This window comes from Megalopta genalis, chromosome 13 (genome assembly GCF_051020955.1).
Source record: "Megalopta genalis isolate 19385.01 chromosome 13, iyMegGena1_principal, whole genome shotgun sequence".
Classification (NCBI taxonomy): domain Eukaryota; kingdom Metazoa; phylum Arthropoda; class Insecta; order Hymenoptera; family Halictidae; genus Megalopta; species Megalopta genalis.
In genome coordinates, this window is record NC_135025.1 from 8,451,340 (window position 1) to 8,466,665 (window position 15,326).

The 15,326-nt window shown below is 37.4% G+C and overlaps 1 protein-coding gene across 5 annotated transcripts in view; it reads right to left on the reverse strand.

Moving 5' to 3' along the window:
- Positions 1-11,744, reverse strand: part of LOC117224194 (ras-specific guanine nucleotide-releasing factor 2) — a 132,647-nt gene extending 120,903 nt beyond the window's left edge. For 4 of the 5 annotated variants that reach the window (XR_004491150.2, XM_076526130.1, XM_076526132.1 and 1 more), the window contains exon 1: positions 11,271-11,744. The gene's annotated coding sequence lies outside the window, so the exon portion shown is untranslated. The remainder of the gene's footprint in view (positions 1-11,270) is intronic. The other variant, XM_033476952.2, reaches the window with a different exon arrangement.
- Between the last annotated feature and the right edge of the window lie 3,582 nt (positions 11,745-15,326).

Below are 15,326 nucleotides of genomic sequence, written 5' to 3' on the forward strand. Positions count from 1 at the left end.
GCGAAAGAAACATATTTTCTCACGTCGAAGAATACAAGTACGAGAGACTGTCGGAACAATTAAGGTTTGATCACCAGAAATATCCCCTGGTTTATCGCGGCAGCCGGTGGACAATGGCCAATCACTGTCCGACCCTAACAATAAAGCCGCACCGATATCGATTTACAGCCTGCCGCTCAGATTAGGCCCAGGAGAAAATAACGTATGTAAAGCGAAAAAGAGCAAGCGTTCCCACTCGGAATATACGAGACGAAGTATACTTTCGAAATGTCTTTCGATTCCCTCTTCGGAGTGCTTGATCGGGTAATGAAATGTTCATGAATCCCGAGATTCCCGAGGCGGAACATAGAGCAATGCTTTGCTAAAACCTCTCGGGGCAACGTCGGTGTTTCATAATGTAACGGCGCGTAGTTGAGCATTTACTGAAGTGTTTGTACAAGATGTCCTTTGCTGCGCATCGATATCCCAAGTGGCATAACCGCGGCACGGTGCGTCGAAACTCCTTTCAGTTAGGGTAATGGAGCCGGGGATGATTGAAAATAGATATTTTTGTGAAACGTTTAACGAAACGTTCGCTCGTTGATAGAAATCGCAGAAGTTCCTGAACGATTGCTATTACGATTTTCGTCATTTAGAGGACGTCTCTTCAAATGCCTTTAAATATACCGCCAACAGTTCTATTCTATTTTTTTAATGCAAACGAAAATATGTTATATCGAGCCGCGTGGGAGACAAAATTGAATAGACACCCTTTGCAACGCAATAACTTTCTTATAACTGGACTAAACGACTTGAATTTTTTTATGTGATAGAGGGACTAGTCTACTAGACAATGACGAAAATGCATTTTCCTAACTTCGATATTACTTCAAATGACAAAATAAATAAGAAACTTACGTTTTCAACTTTTCTATCTGAACATATAACGAAAATGTAGAAAATGCGTTTCGTAGATCTCCGAAAATTTCATCGAGGGAAGATCGAATATTATTGTTTCATGATTAACCCTTTACAGGACTGTCAATTACTGCCAGTTGTTGCTTCAGCAAATATTGCATATTCCCAAATTATCAACTGCAAGTAAATTTACGTTGATACATTGCAAACTTGATGAGTTAGAGGATTGCATGCATTTTTAAATAATTACATTAACGTGTATTAATAATAACTTGTTTAAATTGCGTGAGGCCATCGCGGCCACCATAATTCTGTTAATGATTAATTTGATTGTACTGTTCCAGGCTATAGTAATCGATTTAATCGTAGATTTACGAAACGCGTCGAAATAATATCTACCAAGTTTTCTAATTTACGATTATTGAGATTGTAAAGATACATTTAGGAGGAATGTATGGGGTAATCACCGCGAATTAGATTCAACTAGAAATAAATTAAACAAACAATATAATTTGCAATAGCTGGGACAAGTCGATGAAAATATTGTACTGAAAATTCTGCAACAAATGTTCTCGTATAATTTACATTTCCATTAAGATAAAAACCACGCTTTCAGTCAGAAATTGGAAAAATTAGAAGAAACAAACAAAAGGGAGTAAAATTTACTTTTTACTCGCGTTGAAAATGAAGTGAAAATTAAGAATTTGTACTACGTATCTTCTACTACAGAAGATTGAAGTGTATATTTTTCCTGTCACGGTTGAAAAACAAGCTTTCGTTTCTCAGTTACAAACACTCGAACATCGAGGTCGGAGTTCTCGGATACCGAGCGATCCATCATTAATAAATCAACCGAACGGAAGTTCTACATTTGCAGCAAGAAATCACAGAGGACCGAAAGGTGACCGCACAGGAACTACGTGGGTTTGGAAGACGAGAAAGTTTAACGACATTCGACGCAGCTGCAGGATTTCGCAATGGCTTGTAAAGAAATGTGAGCAAATTCTAGCGTGACTCACGCACGAGGCGAAGCCCGTGCGAGCATATCGAAACCCTTTGTATCGGATTCTCTGATGGAAAACGAGTATTCGCTAGAAAATATTTCCATAGATATATGAAGAGTCTGCAGAGCATCGATGCCGTTCAAATGCTTGAAATGTGTTTCGCTATCGTAACGAATAAAGATCTCTTTCGGTAAATAAATATTTTATTGCAGCTATGATTCTTGCTAAATTGATCGTTGCAACTGTAACATATTTATTATTTTTCGAGTATAGCAATCATAGAGATCTGAGCATCGATGGTGAGCATTTCTCGGGTTTCTTCGACAATACGTTCACATATAGGAAAGAATTCACGAAATACATATCTTCGTTTGTATTAAAAAATATAATAGAACCGTCGATGATGTTTAAAAAGAAATTCTCTGAATGAAAAAAAGTGATAATAGCGATCAACGAAGAACTTTTGCAATTTTTGCAAATGGACGAACATTTCGTTAAATGTTTTACAGAAAAAGCAACGTTTAATTATCTCCTTCAAAAAATAGTATAACACAGCAATAAAAATCAGAGTAGCGGAGGCTGAAGGTTATTTTTCAGCAGAAGTAGCCACGGGGAATGTTCACTATACATGTTTGTACATACAGTGACCATCAGGAAAGTTCGTTTAGTTATACTAACGGAAAATATAAATGCAGGTACGTCCACGAAACGACTGTCGTGTTCGCTTTTAAGGAAACCACGATTTTCAGGGAAAAAAGCTTCCAACAGGGAAGTGTCCTTGAACTGCGTATCTCATCGTTGCTGTCACACCAACATGTCGCCTATGAGGCGCCGCTCTAAACTATGTATCATATAACTAGTACTGCGCCTCGCAGGTACAAGCGTTTTTACTTTAGTGAAACGTATTTGATACGCCCTGAGGATTTATATCCGCAATGCGATGTGTTTAATTTGAATCTTTTTTTGTTTGCGTATACAAGGTGTTCCCTTGTAAACTTAAATTTAAATTTAAATATGTCGAGAACAACGCATTTTCGGAAAAAAATATCGAATACAAATGTCACTCGTTTTCAAGAAGGAACTACGACTATTTTATTAATTTCTTTTGCCGTTGATCGCTTCGTAGGTTATTCGGAGAGTAACTGTGTTACTTTAAATGGAAGCCTGTATTTTTATTTATAGATTTTTGTTTCACGCGAGAAAAGAATAAACTTTTGCATGAAACGTTTATATTCAATAAAATTAGAAATTTGCTTACTTATGAATTTTATTTATTTTTCTTTTATTGCTGAATGCTGATAAATCAATAACAATTGCACTATATTACTTGACTTTTTTGCTAGATAAAGATTCGCAGTAGTCGCTTATATCTCCAAAACATGAACGCAAACGGTAAAAAATGTTTTATACAAGATAATATAATAGTAATAATAATAATCGCGCATTTCCTTCTTGAAATCGAGTAGCTTTAGTATTCAACATTTTCCAAACGAACACCCCGTACATCGAAATACGTCGATTTTTCTTAACGTCTCTTTTTACGCGGCTAACTGAAAAAGCATATACGTGATTCGATCGAGTCAATCACTGGTTTACGTGAAAACGATGCTTCGAATTCGTTAATGTCATTGCGCTCTGTTCTCCATTTTCGTATACTGCCTTCGTGAATTTCCTCGACACGTTCTTTGTAAAGAGGTCGAGGGGTCTCACTGGCTAAATAGAGGTTAACAAATAGAACGAACTTGACGAGTAGGATCTTTATGCAGTTATGACAAATATGTGTGGGTGTAAATTGAAGCAATAGCAAAATTGTAATAACTGAGAAATACTAATACACCTTTTTCGGCTTATTAAAGTTATCGAGTTGAGAAGCAATTTAATTAATGAAAATGAAACGACAGGGTTAAAAATACGGTTACTCTTTCGTATTCTAAATGTCATAGTACAATTCAGTGTTCTCGGACATATTACAACATTTCCCATGAAACGAATTTTCGAAAACATACACTGAAGTAATTCTCAAAAAACGAATCTCGGAAAAGGTACGATGAAATATGTAGTTCTGTAGAAACGAATTTCAGGGCACGAACAATGAAATAATCCTCGAGACCATGATCGACCAATTTCAAAAAGCGTACCGTAAAATATTTCTCAAAAAGGCGAGTGTCGGGAAACGTACGATGAAATGTATTTAATCGTAATTCATTAAAATAAAATGTCTGACAACGTAATTAACCCGTTACCTGGAAGAGATCATTTAATTTCGGTAGCTACGTATCCCACAATTCGGTGTTTGTTATTAATGAAAACGTGTTAAACCAATTTCATGTTATCTATGTTAATAACATTGATCCCTAAAGATTAGTATGGTCAGCTTCGCAGGAATTCGACCTAATATATTCACATAAATTAAATAAGTTAGCGTCCTGCTTAGTATTACGAATAATTAACAAATGTATACAATGTTGAGAATATTTATTACACTTCAGAACGTAATTAAAAATTACCTAGAATATTACGAATCGTATGCGAACCGCGTACAAACCGCATTGTTTGTCGTACGCCGATGAAATGGAGAGGGAAATAAATATTTTCAAAGCTTTGTGCCCAATATCTCATTTACTTACTTTTGAACGTCGACCGGAAATCGAATAAATGGAATCACTTCTGCAGATAACAACATTCGCTTCGAATTTCTACAGGCTTTTACTGTACAATGCTTTCAAAGCATTATAATATCGCAAGGCAGCAATAATAAACGTTATGTTCGACTAATAAGTAATGTCCTTCGTTTTAGGAAGATTCATTTCCTATCGAAATACTCGATTTTTCTACACGTTGTGCAAAGAATGAAAATAGTAAATGAGAATTTACGAAGAAAATTATGGCGCAGAATATGTTTGTTTTGCACAGGTCTTTGCTATTCAGACGTACATGGTGAGAAATGGATTCAATGTGAGTATAAAATATTACCAATGGGCCAACGAAGACTGATGTGCTGAAGAAACAAATTTTACATGCCCGCCGTGTAAGAAAAGCTAACCCCATTTCTCGAACCTGTGAATTTGCACACTTTTAGTTTCTCGTTTATTACGAAGAAGCGGAACGTTTCTCCTGTATTTTCCAGTTGATTGTAAAAGAATGCATATTTTTTAGATTTTAAACGTGTATCTACTTCTCATAAAAGTGTTTTTAATCGAAAATTATAGTTTTATAAATGAAGTCTGACAGTTGAATCATCTTAGACAAAGACCATTGTTAGTTGTTAAGACCGGAGAATGAATCGGTATTACAAATACAGGAAATTCTGCCAAATTGTCCCTCAGCTTGTAAACAAAAATGGACGATTATTCGAGCCCGCACGGCTCGTTTTGATAGTCGCCAATTTTCAACAACTATAAAAACGAGCCGCGAGGTTCGGATAATCGTACCTCCTCCACAATTTGGGAGAATTTACTGTAGTAATAAAATACCGATATTTTTAGGTAGTTATTCTACTACCTTTAAAAAAACCGAATGCTGTGAATACCGATTCGCACAGGGCTACATACTAACAATAATAGAATAGAATAAAAATAATAGAATATGAAGTGTCATTTTATTGTAAATTACTGTAATACCGAAACCTTAAAATATTTCGGTTTTCGGTCTCTGAATTAAGATCGTAATCGAGTAAATGAAGCCCGACTTTACTCCTTTACTCGCTGAACAACCTGTTCCCGGAGAGAACAACGTGCGAAGAGTTGAAACAAAAACTCGAGCGAAGGGTCCCGCGTGTTTATCTAAATTCGCGTGTCGCGCGCTTATTAAATGTAAAACGCGGCAGATTAGAGTACGCGGATTTCACGCGCGTATTTACTCGTTAAGAAGGAAAGCATCTGTTTTAAGTTTCCGAGGACTAAACGTGGAAACGTGACAGCTTCGAGGAAGCAATCTGGAGACGGTCGCGCGCCGCGTCGAGAGAAAAAGATGGAGTGGCGCGGCCCACATAATTCGTAGCTCTCAGCCACGTGGCTGAATAACAAATCAACGATGTGTCCTTGGGAAACAAGAAACAACCAGCGGTTCCGCGCAACAAATACCCGCGGCATCGAATGCCAACGGAGAAGAAAATTGAGCAGTGAACGGTAAAAATGCCGATACGAGATTCGATAAAGGCGAGGGGTGAAACACGGGAGAAAAAGACGGAAAAACGAGCCGGTGTGAGCGTGTGCTTCGATGTATTATAAATTCTTTGCAATTAGGCTTGTAACCGGAACAAGATTTTTCTAATTGTGATTTAACTCCCTGCAACGTGCGAATGAATTCACGGAATTATTAACGTCGGACGTTTCTTTCAAATTGAAATAAAGCTGCCTTCTGATATTACAATATTTTATGCCCACACGTAGACAGAGGGTTGCAGAGACTCAAGAAAGTGTTCGGAACACCTTTTGTAACGCAATAACTTTGCGTCGACCGATTTCGATAAAATTTGCAGCATGCGTACGAGTTGCCGCGATCTACGAATGGCATTTTTAAGATTTTTGCTATAGGCTCAGATGAAACAAGTTAGAAAACTAGAGTCTTTTACCTTTTTTGTCATTCCAAGTAAGAGCAAAATTAAGAAAAAGTATTCCAATCATTATCTAGTGGACTAGTCCCCCTATTGTCTTTAAAAAATTTCAGATCGTTTTCTCCGATTTGAAAAAAAATTATTGCGTTGTGAAAGGTGTTCAAACATTTTCATGAGCCTCTGTAACTCTCTGTCTACGACCGAACAGAAAATATTGTAATATCAGAAGACAGATCCCGGAACTTTATGCAAAATAAAAATTGTCTGCTTCGATTGCAAGATGTAAAAGCTACACAGGCGTTTATTTTTTTCGTTATAATTGTAATGAGTGAAACACAATACAACAGTAACTTCAAGTTCATGAAATGTTTGTTACACTGGTTGCAATTTGATCCAGACATTTTTCTCATAAGAACATAAAGTCCGCAGTCTAGTTGTAATTGGATCACGGATCTTGATGAAAAATAAGCATTGTTTGAATTTTATAACAAGCGTCAGTTACATGAAACTGCGGTCTTCGCTCTGAATAATTGTAATATGTTGATAATAATGTAACAATATCATTAAATTCTTTTAATGTCTCCACAGTTTTATATTTGACCTATTGCCATAAATGCATAAAGATCCGCAATCTAATTATGACAGTTGTTCCCCCTTTTTCCTAGAAATTTATTGAATACAGAGATGTAGTGATTATTTCAAATTCATTCGAATTTATTAAATATTGACGTCATTCGGTTCTCTCAAATCGAAATGAAATTGTCTTCTGCTGTTGCAATAATTCGAGCCACTGGTATTTTGAAAATAGAGGGCCAACAGCTTTTGTCTTCTTTTCTAGAAAATTGTTAAGCGCTAAAACATTTTGATTATTGGAAATTCTTTCCAATTATGCTCGCGGCTGAAAACCAGGAGTTTCGAAACTGTAATTAACCCTTGGCATATGTTACCGAGTCAGACCTATGATGGAGATTGCAAACGGTATTTAATAAATGTCAGCGCCGCTTGTTTCTTCTGAACCGAAATAAAGATCTATGCTGTTATTACGACGATTTGAGCACTGATACAAATACAGAATTATAATACAGTTATCAATTTCCTTTGTGCTTAGGCAGTCGTTGATTAAAATTGAAATTTGAATCATTGCAACCAGACTGCGAATATTCATGCGAAATAAAAATTGTCTGCATTGACTGCAAAATGCATATATACCTATATTAGTTATATTAGTTATATTAATCTTAAGCCTGTTAACTTTCTGCATCCTACATTCACTGCAGACAATATATATTTGTTCTTAACATGTTTAATGTGTCGAACATAACGCAACAGCGTCTTCAAACGTTTTCGCTGTTTCGAATTTTATCTATTCGTTTCCGTCATAAATGCATAAAATCCGCGGACTAATTACAACTGTGAATATAAGATTACCTTCTGCAGTTGTAAAAATCTCAGCATTGATATAAACTGAGAGTTGCAATAATTTTTACTTTTTGCCATGGAAGTTGTTCAGCACGAAGAAGTTCTGATCATTATAAATTGTTTCCAAGTGGGGCTGTGGTTGAAAGCAAAGCGAAAACTTCCGGAACTGTAATTAACCCCTTGTCATATACCATCGAGTTAGACCAGCCATGAAGATTTCAAACAGAATTTACTAAATACGAACGCCATTTAGTTTTTCAAACACTTACAACATCCCAGAATACTCGACAATTCTCATTTTTTGAATCCTCTTTAAAATATTCTTTCGAAGGGGGTGGTGCACCTTCGTTCGTCTTGCATTGTACAGGACGTCACCTTTGGTACACTGATTACATCAGTGGAAACATTCGCTTTTAAATCTGTTTGTGCTGATATAAACGAGTTAAATTGAAATGAAATTGTATTCTGCTGTTACAAAAATTTGAACACGGATCTAAGCATGAAGTTGCTACAGTGGCAACTAAAGCTTCTTGCACAATTCAGTGCAAACAAATTTTGATTGCGGATTTTATGTTTTACGATACAAATGAGACGTTTATATAATGATAATTTAAAACCCAAAGGAGACTGAAAACATGTTATAAAAAATATGTATTACTTTTGAAAGAACTTTCCTAAAGATTTTTTGGGGTGTAAACGTCGACTTTACGTAAATTCAAATACAGAATTTTCTCTATCGTATTGTATTTCCTATATAATAATTTTATTAATTTTAAACGCTTTTAAAAAGGGCACCGATATCATTTTGATATTTGATTTAGCTGCACTTTCGATTATTATTTTTGAATATTGTTTTTCACACAATTGTCAAGTGCTTTTATAATTGGATTGCTTTCAAATTTGGCATAATACATTTTAATAGAATTAAAAGCAATCAATATCAACACGTATTTACACGTTCCATTCGTCCACTTTCATGGAATACCCTGTTTTCTCGATTGAGATCAAATTCGAAGCAGATCGTCCTGTCACCGCAAACACTGTTTTCGAAAACATATTTCGTAAAAAATATACCTGGAACTCCACCATATCCGAAAACTGTCGAATTGATCTTTAAAGTATTACCGAAAAAACAATTTAAATGCAAACAGAAATCACTGTTCAGCACCGTATGCATGTATATAACTCCATCATAGCGAGAAATATTGTTTTGTCTCCATCGCAGGATGAAATTTCTGGATAATTGGAGACCTCTATGCACTGTCACTCATAATTACGTTAACATTGCATTCGTTATTACAGTAAAGATGAGTAAATATTAATAGAACGTGCTAAGCAGCAGAATTGAATAATCTTTATCGCTCATTTAACAAATGAAAGAATGATTTATGATAATATTTCTCCAATTTAGTTATTGCAAATTGATTGAATAAATTATTCACAAAGATTATAAATCGAGATCAGAATCTCTGGAGGATCTTCTAACCAGCATACAAACAATATTCTTTAAAAACAGTGGAACTGCTGGAATATTTTTGAGCAACGTCGACGCTTAAAGTTCCTAAAAATTTTTGGAAAAAATTTAAATAACACATTATTACATATTGTAACATATTGTAAGATAATAATTACGTTTGACATTTACGTGACATAAACCTTCACTTATTTCAATAACAAATTGCTATCGATTTAGCCGCAGTACGATTCATAGAAAAAACATTGACAATCTTTCCCGGATTTCTCAGATTAAATTTCGTTATTTTACAACGAACGAATTTTTCATCGAATTTTTACAAATAAACTACACAGGTTTCCGAGGATATCAATTATTATCGCGTAATTTAGCCGAGAAATACGCAGAGATTAGTCCACTAATTGCAACGATTCCGTCACGTTCTACAGAAAATGAACACCTCGCCAACAATTTGTATCAGAGTTTCACAGTTCGGAACTCCGATCAATCACGTCCTAATAATAGCTCGTAAAATGCACAATTTAGTCGTGCGTTCTACCATTACGTTTTTCTCCAAACTCTTTCACGCTCGTTTACGTTTATCAAATTTGTGGCACACCGCGCGAAATAAATCAAAGGGCGTCGTGCGCGAGGAATCAACGAAATAATTAAAATTCGAAGCATGAGGCGTTCGATAGAAACGAAAGAAACAATGTGCAATCGGTAATGCGATTTTTTAGAAATTGATCGATCGTCCAATCCAGAAATCCTGTAAAAATATCGAATAACTGCGTTTTCGAGAAAATTGGTTAAAATTTATACATATATTTAATATACAGTCTCGAAAATAAGTGCTAACGATGTATTCGAAAGTGAAACGTTTAGGACGAATTTCTTATGAAATCAAACGTTTCCCTGGATTAATATATGCGCCAAATTTACTGAAACAAATGTCAACACTGAACTCGATAAAATAAAAGATTCAATATTAAAATCCGCTTTGACACGAAATCGAAAGCTCGGCTTATTTCGATCGCAGATAGTAAAATCGAAATAATTCGCATGAAAAACCGAGCATCGATAAAGCCGAAGAATTAATCGTTCAAATAAGTGGCAATATATCAATTATTACTCGATAAATGCTGATCTGGAGCCTAACGTAAGCAATACGAAAGTGCTTAAACAGTGTCTTTCGATGCATCGCACACACACACACACATACACACACACACACACACATACACACAAGCATTTCCATCGAAACGTCGATAAACGAAAATAACCACGTTGCTGACTAAAACGATTATAAAAGCCTCGGCGATAGTTAAAAATCGTTAAACAAAACCGCGAAGCAGTTGCCGCACCCGCGTTAAAAAAAATCTTTCGGCCGCGATATATCGCGCGCACAGTCGCAAGTATTTCCATCGCAGCATGCATAAATCACAATTCCCGATTGAAATCCACGCGAAAACCTCCCCGCGACGTCAACGAATCATCGCGCGAAACTTACCCGCAAACGTTCAAAGAAAATCGTCCCCCACACACATACGCACGCACACACACCCACGCACCCACAAGTGTTAAAACAGAAATCCGCAGTAAATCGATGCGAAATCCAAACGTTCCGTTTTATCTCGCGAAACGTGGAACTCCGAGGAAGAACGTCCGATAAAATCAGCCAGCCGAGTCCCAGCGTATCGGAACGGTCCGCCGGAATTCGCGCAGCATCGCCGGGAAGGGTTGCGAAATCCGCGCGAGAAGACACGAAGATGGGCAAATTCCCGACGTGCAGGTACGTTCGAAGTTGAAAATAACCGTGGCGTGGACTAGAGAGGCCTGCCGGCGCGCGCGGGAAAATCATTCGCGTTCGTAAAATTCGAGGGCGTGGGCGCGCGAGATACGAACGGTATCGCGAAAGAAGGAAGCGTAATCGTCACAGTACCTGTTACTTCTCTCTCCCGCTATATCTCTCCCGTGCGCTGGACTAATGCGGCACCACCTGTTCGTGTTCCAGATTCTCGGCCCCTCCCCCCCGCCCTCCCGCCCCCACCTCCGCGGCCGGTACTACGGTGTTCGCAGTTGTTCGAAGGGTGCCGCTGTGTCGAGGCTCGCGGCGCAAACGAATCTCGGCTGGGTGGTGGATCCGATTTAAGCGGCGATTAATCGAGTGGTGCAGCGGCGAACGGTGGCCGTTGGCAGCCGAAGGCGAGCGGAGGGGCAAGAGGATGATGATCTCGATGGGCGAGATGCGACCGAGAGGGACGAAACTGGTGGCCCGCTACCGGCGCCCGACGCTCGCATGATCGGGGGATGTTTCGGCGTCGGGGATCGCGACGTGTCTACTCGACGCGTCGCCACAGGCTAACTCCTCTCTGCCTCTGCCGCCGCTTCTGCCTCCTGCTTCTGCATTCGGCCTCCGGCCTCTGTCTTTCCTCCAACCCCAGAAGCTGCGCTCACCCTGTCACTGCGCACACTCCCCGCGAAAGCCACCCCACACGATACCATGGGCGGATCTATATGTGGGCTAATTGGGCTGCGAGGAATGGGATCAAGTTCAATACGACCGGCGAATCCGTGAATCGATGCACAAAGCGTCGAAGCCGAACGGCGACGCTGCCCCCGCCGCTTCTTCCCCGGCGTAGCGACGCGATTCAAAATATTGCCTTGCCGAGGAACCTGCCGCCGTGCCGGTCCACGATCGATTCTTCGGTGTAGAAACATTCTGTCACGAACTTCCCGTGCCGCTTCCGATCGATTTTTACGTTGCAGCTTCGACGGATCGGCTGTTGTTCGGGAGTCGCGATTTGTGCGAGTGCAAGTTTCATTTCCAGCAAATATAATATAATATATATGATATAATATATAAGCGTATAATAAGCGTATAATATATAAGCGTAATACATAAGCGTATAATATAATATATATAATATAATATATATATAATAAAATAATAATATAATATAATAATAATTAAGCCTTTCGCGCGGGGTGTCTTACTCATTCGTGTTTACCGAATTGACGTGGGAATGAAATAGTAGAACCCCTGGCAATAAGTATTCGGCTAGAAGCAATGGTAACGAATTCATTTTAAAAACGAGATTCTGATTGCATTTCAAATGCTAGTGGTTCGATTAACTGTTGTTTTATGTATGAGTGTGTGTGTGTGTGTGTATGTGTGTAGCATTTAGGCGATCATCGAGGATTGAGACGCTCAACGGGACTCAGGAGACGTACCCTTGCGATCCCCATGTTGCGTGCTGGTTATTTCCGAGCCCTAGCCTAAATACTGTATACACACACACAAATACAACACATATATACAAAGCAACAGGCACACGCATCTGACGTGCTACGAGCCGAAAGGGGCGACCATGGAGAGCGAGATGCGCGACGGGAGTCAGGAGGCGTAGCCCTCGCGATCCTAATGTTGCGTGCTGGTTAATTCCGAGCCCTAGCCTGAGCGAACGTTTTTACATTAAAATAATGGATTAAAACTACAAAAGTAATAAACGATTTTTCAGTAATAGAGCGAATTTTTCTAGCCTGAGCGAACGTTTTTACATTAAAATAATGGATTAAAACTACAAAAGTAATAAACGATTTTTCAGTAATAGACATGAATAAAACTAAAAGTAACAAGAGGAAACTAGTAGGACCTTTTCAAGAAAGAAAAAGGATTCCCCTTGTGATCCCGAAATGTATAGACCGATTTTGCAGCTGTGAATGTTCGAAACTTTGTTCTAAGTTTAATAACAAGTAATAATTTAGTAAGTTTAATTAACCGTTTGGTCATATTGCAAATTTGTTTGTTTGGATATTCTGGATAAATAGAATCCTATTCTTCATTTTATCTTGTTTGCAATTCACTTTTTGAACTTATTGTTTTTTCTTCTAGTTCTTCGATTTGAGTCATCCCATGGATACTTCTAGTAATACTTTTGGTGGCAATTATATAACAAATATTCCTCTACTATTCGGGCCTTATGGTTGGCATCATCGTCTTAGTTAAATTTGAAAGTATTTTCAGTTTTAAAACAATCCGATTTTGACAATTTCGCCGAAGTTTTCTTGTTTTCTTTAAAAAGCTTTAAAAATCTCTTCGACGCGTATTCTTGTATGACTGCGTCGTTTTCAGAGATATTTCCCTAGATCTTTCTCCGGTAACCTAAATACGTGAGTTTCTGAGGGTGAAATTCATCACAGGCGAATTGGCACAGTGGTCTTTACACGTTGGACGCAGCACGATTGAAGTACACTTTATACTTGCTCGAATTCTTTCAGTTCTATTTCCCCCAAAAAATAAAAAGTCGCGTCGAACTCGTGGAAAGGGTGCAACTTGAAAAGTTTTTCGAGGACTACAGTCGCTCGCGAAAACATTTCGATACCTTTTCAATAGCTTTTTCAAAATTGGACCGCATGATTTGAATTTATTTTTAGATGTTAGATGAACCAGTTTGCTAGACAGTGTTTAAACAAATTCGTGCAAAAATCGTAATTGGATGAAATGATACAAAAATTAGAAAATGATATGCTTTTCCCTTTTCAATGAGTTTAGAACGATAATTTAAATAATCTCCAGGTTTCTTATACAGCTATTAATCACAAGAAACTGCAGATTTTCATAATTATTAATTGTTTTCAGCTCGTAACAACATCGATCGATTTCGACGTAAGTTCCAGCAAAATTTCGTTCTATTCTCGGATAAAAAAGGTAAAAGACATTTTTGTCCAACTTTGGAAAAGTTATTCCGTTCGAAAAGAACATCACATCTTGTATCTATCTTGTCAGTTCCACCCAATTAGAATTTTCGCAAAAGATTCGTTCAGACATTGTTTAGTAAATTCGATTCTGTAACGTCTAAAAGATAATTCAATTCGTTTGGTTTTATTTTGAAAAGGTTACTTGTTTCAAAAGGTGTCTGAATATTTCAATGTGAATGACTGGAGACCTGCGGCATCAAACAAGATGAGATTCCATTAGGAAAAATAGATAACGAAGACGAGGAAGCGGCGTGAACTTTACGGACGACCTAATACGAGATATTCGTGACGTTGCTATCTATTGTGGGAGGTCATAAATAACTTCCGTTCCCCTCCTCCAAATTTATGACGGCTCATGAAGCTTTCCAGTGTGATCATCAATCTGTGATATAATCGAAATTATTATCAAACCTGTTAATCCTTGTACGATCTTAATCGCTTTAATGCAGATAATTGTTATTTAATTATTATCCAGCATGTTTTCGATGGCAGAGATATTATTTACGACTCATCCAGATATAAGCCTGCTGGATTCTGAATTTGCTTGGTGAGAATGTCTGGTGGAAAATAAACTGAACTGGCGTATAAGAACGTGAATGTTTAATGTTAAACAAATTATTTATTAAAACGCATTTGCAACACTGAAGTTTTGGTCTCTTTTCGATAGTGAAGATTTGAATCATTTGTTTTACTAATGCGAATGCTGTCGGATTTTAACTGTAGATTATTCGAGTAATTCTTAAGCTTCTAAAAAATAATCATTTTAATCGTTTTAAAAAAGTGAGGTAAATGGCCATATTATAGCTGCCTTGCATGTATGTAGAAGGTATGAAGTATTTATTGCATCGACTACACAGTGTCAAAGGAAATTGGGAACTCTGCAGGCACTGAAATGCCTATCATGCCGTTCATAGTAGCATGTAAACATTTTGAACGTCCGACCGACAATTTTGTAATTGCCTGACGTTATAACCCATAAACCAATCAACCGATTTATTTAAAGCGTTACAAATATATTTAGTAGATGTTCTTCCATCGTGCGAAGGCATTTGCAAAAATCAGCGTTTATAATTTGAAGAGCAAATATTGTTTTTACTCGAGTATATTACTATATTATATTATATTATATACTATAGTTATATATAGTAATGCTTACATATATTATAGATATATATATATATATTATAGTTCTATATAGTATACTATATTATATATAGTATATAAAACTTACTATATT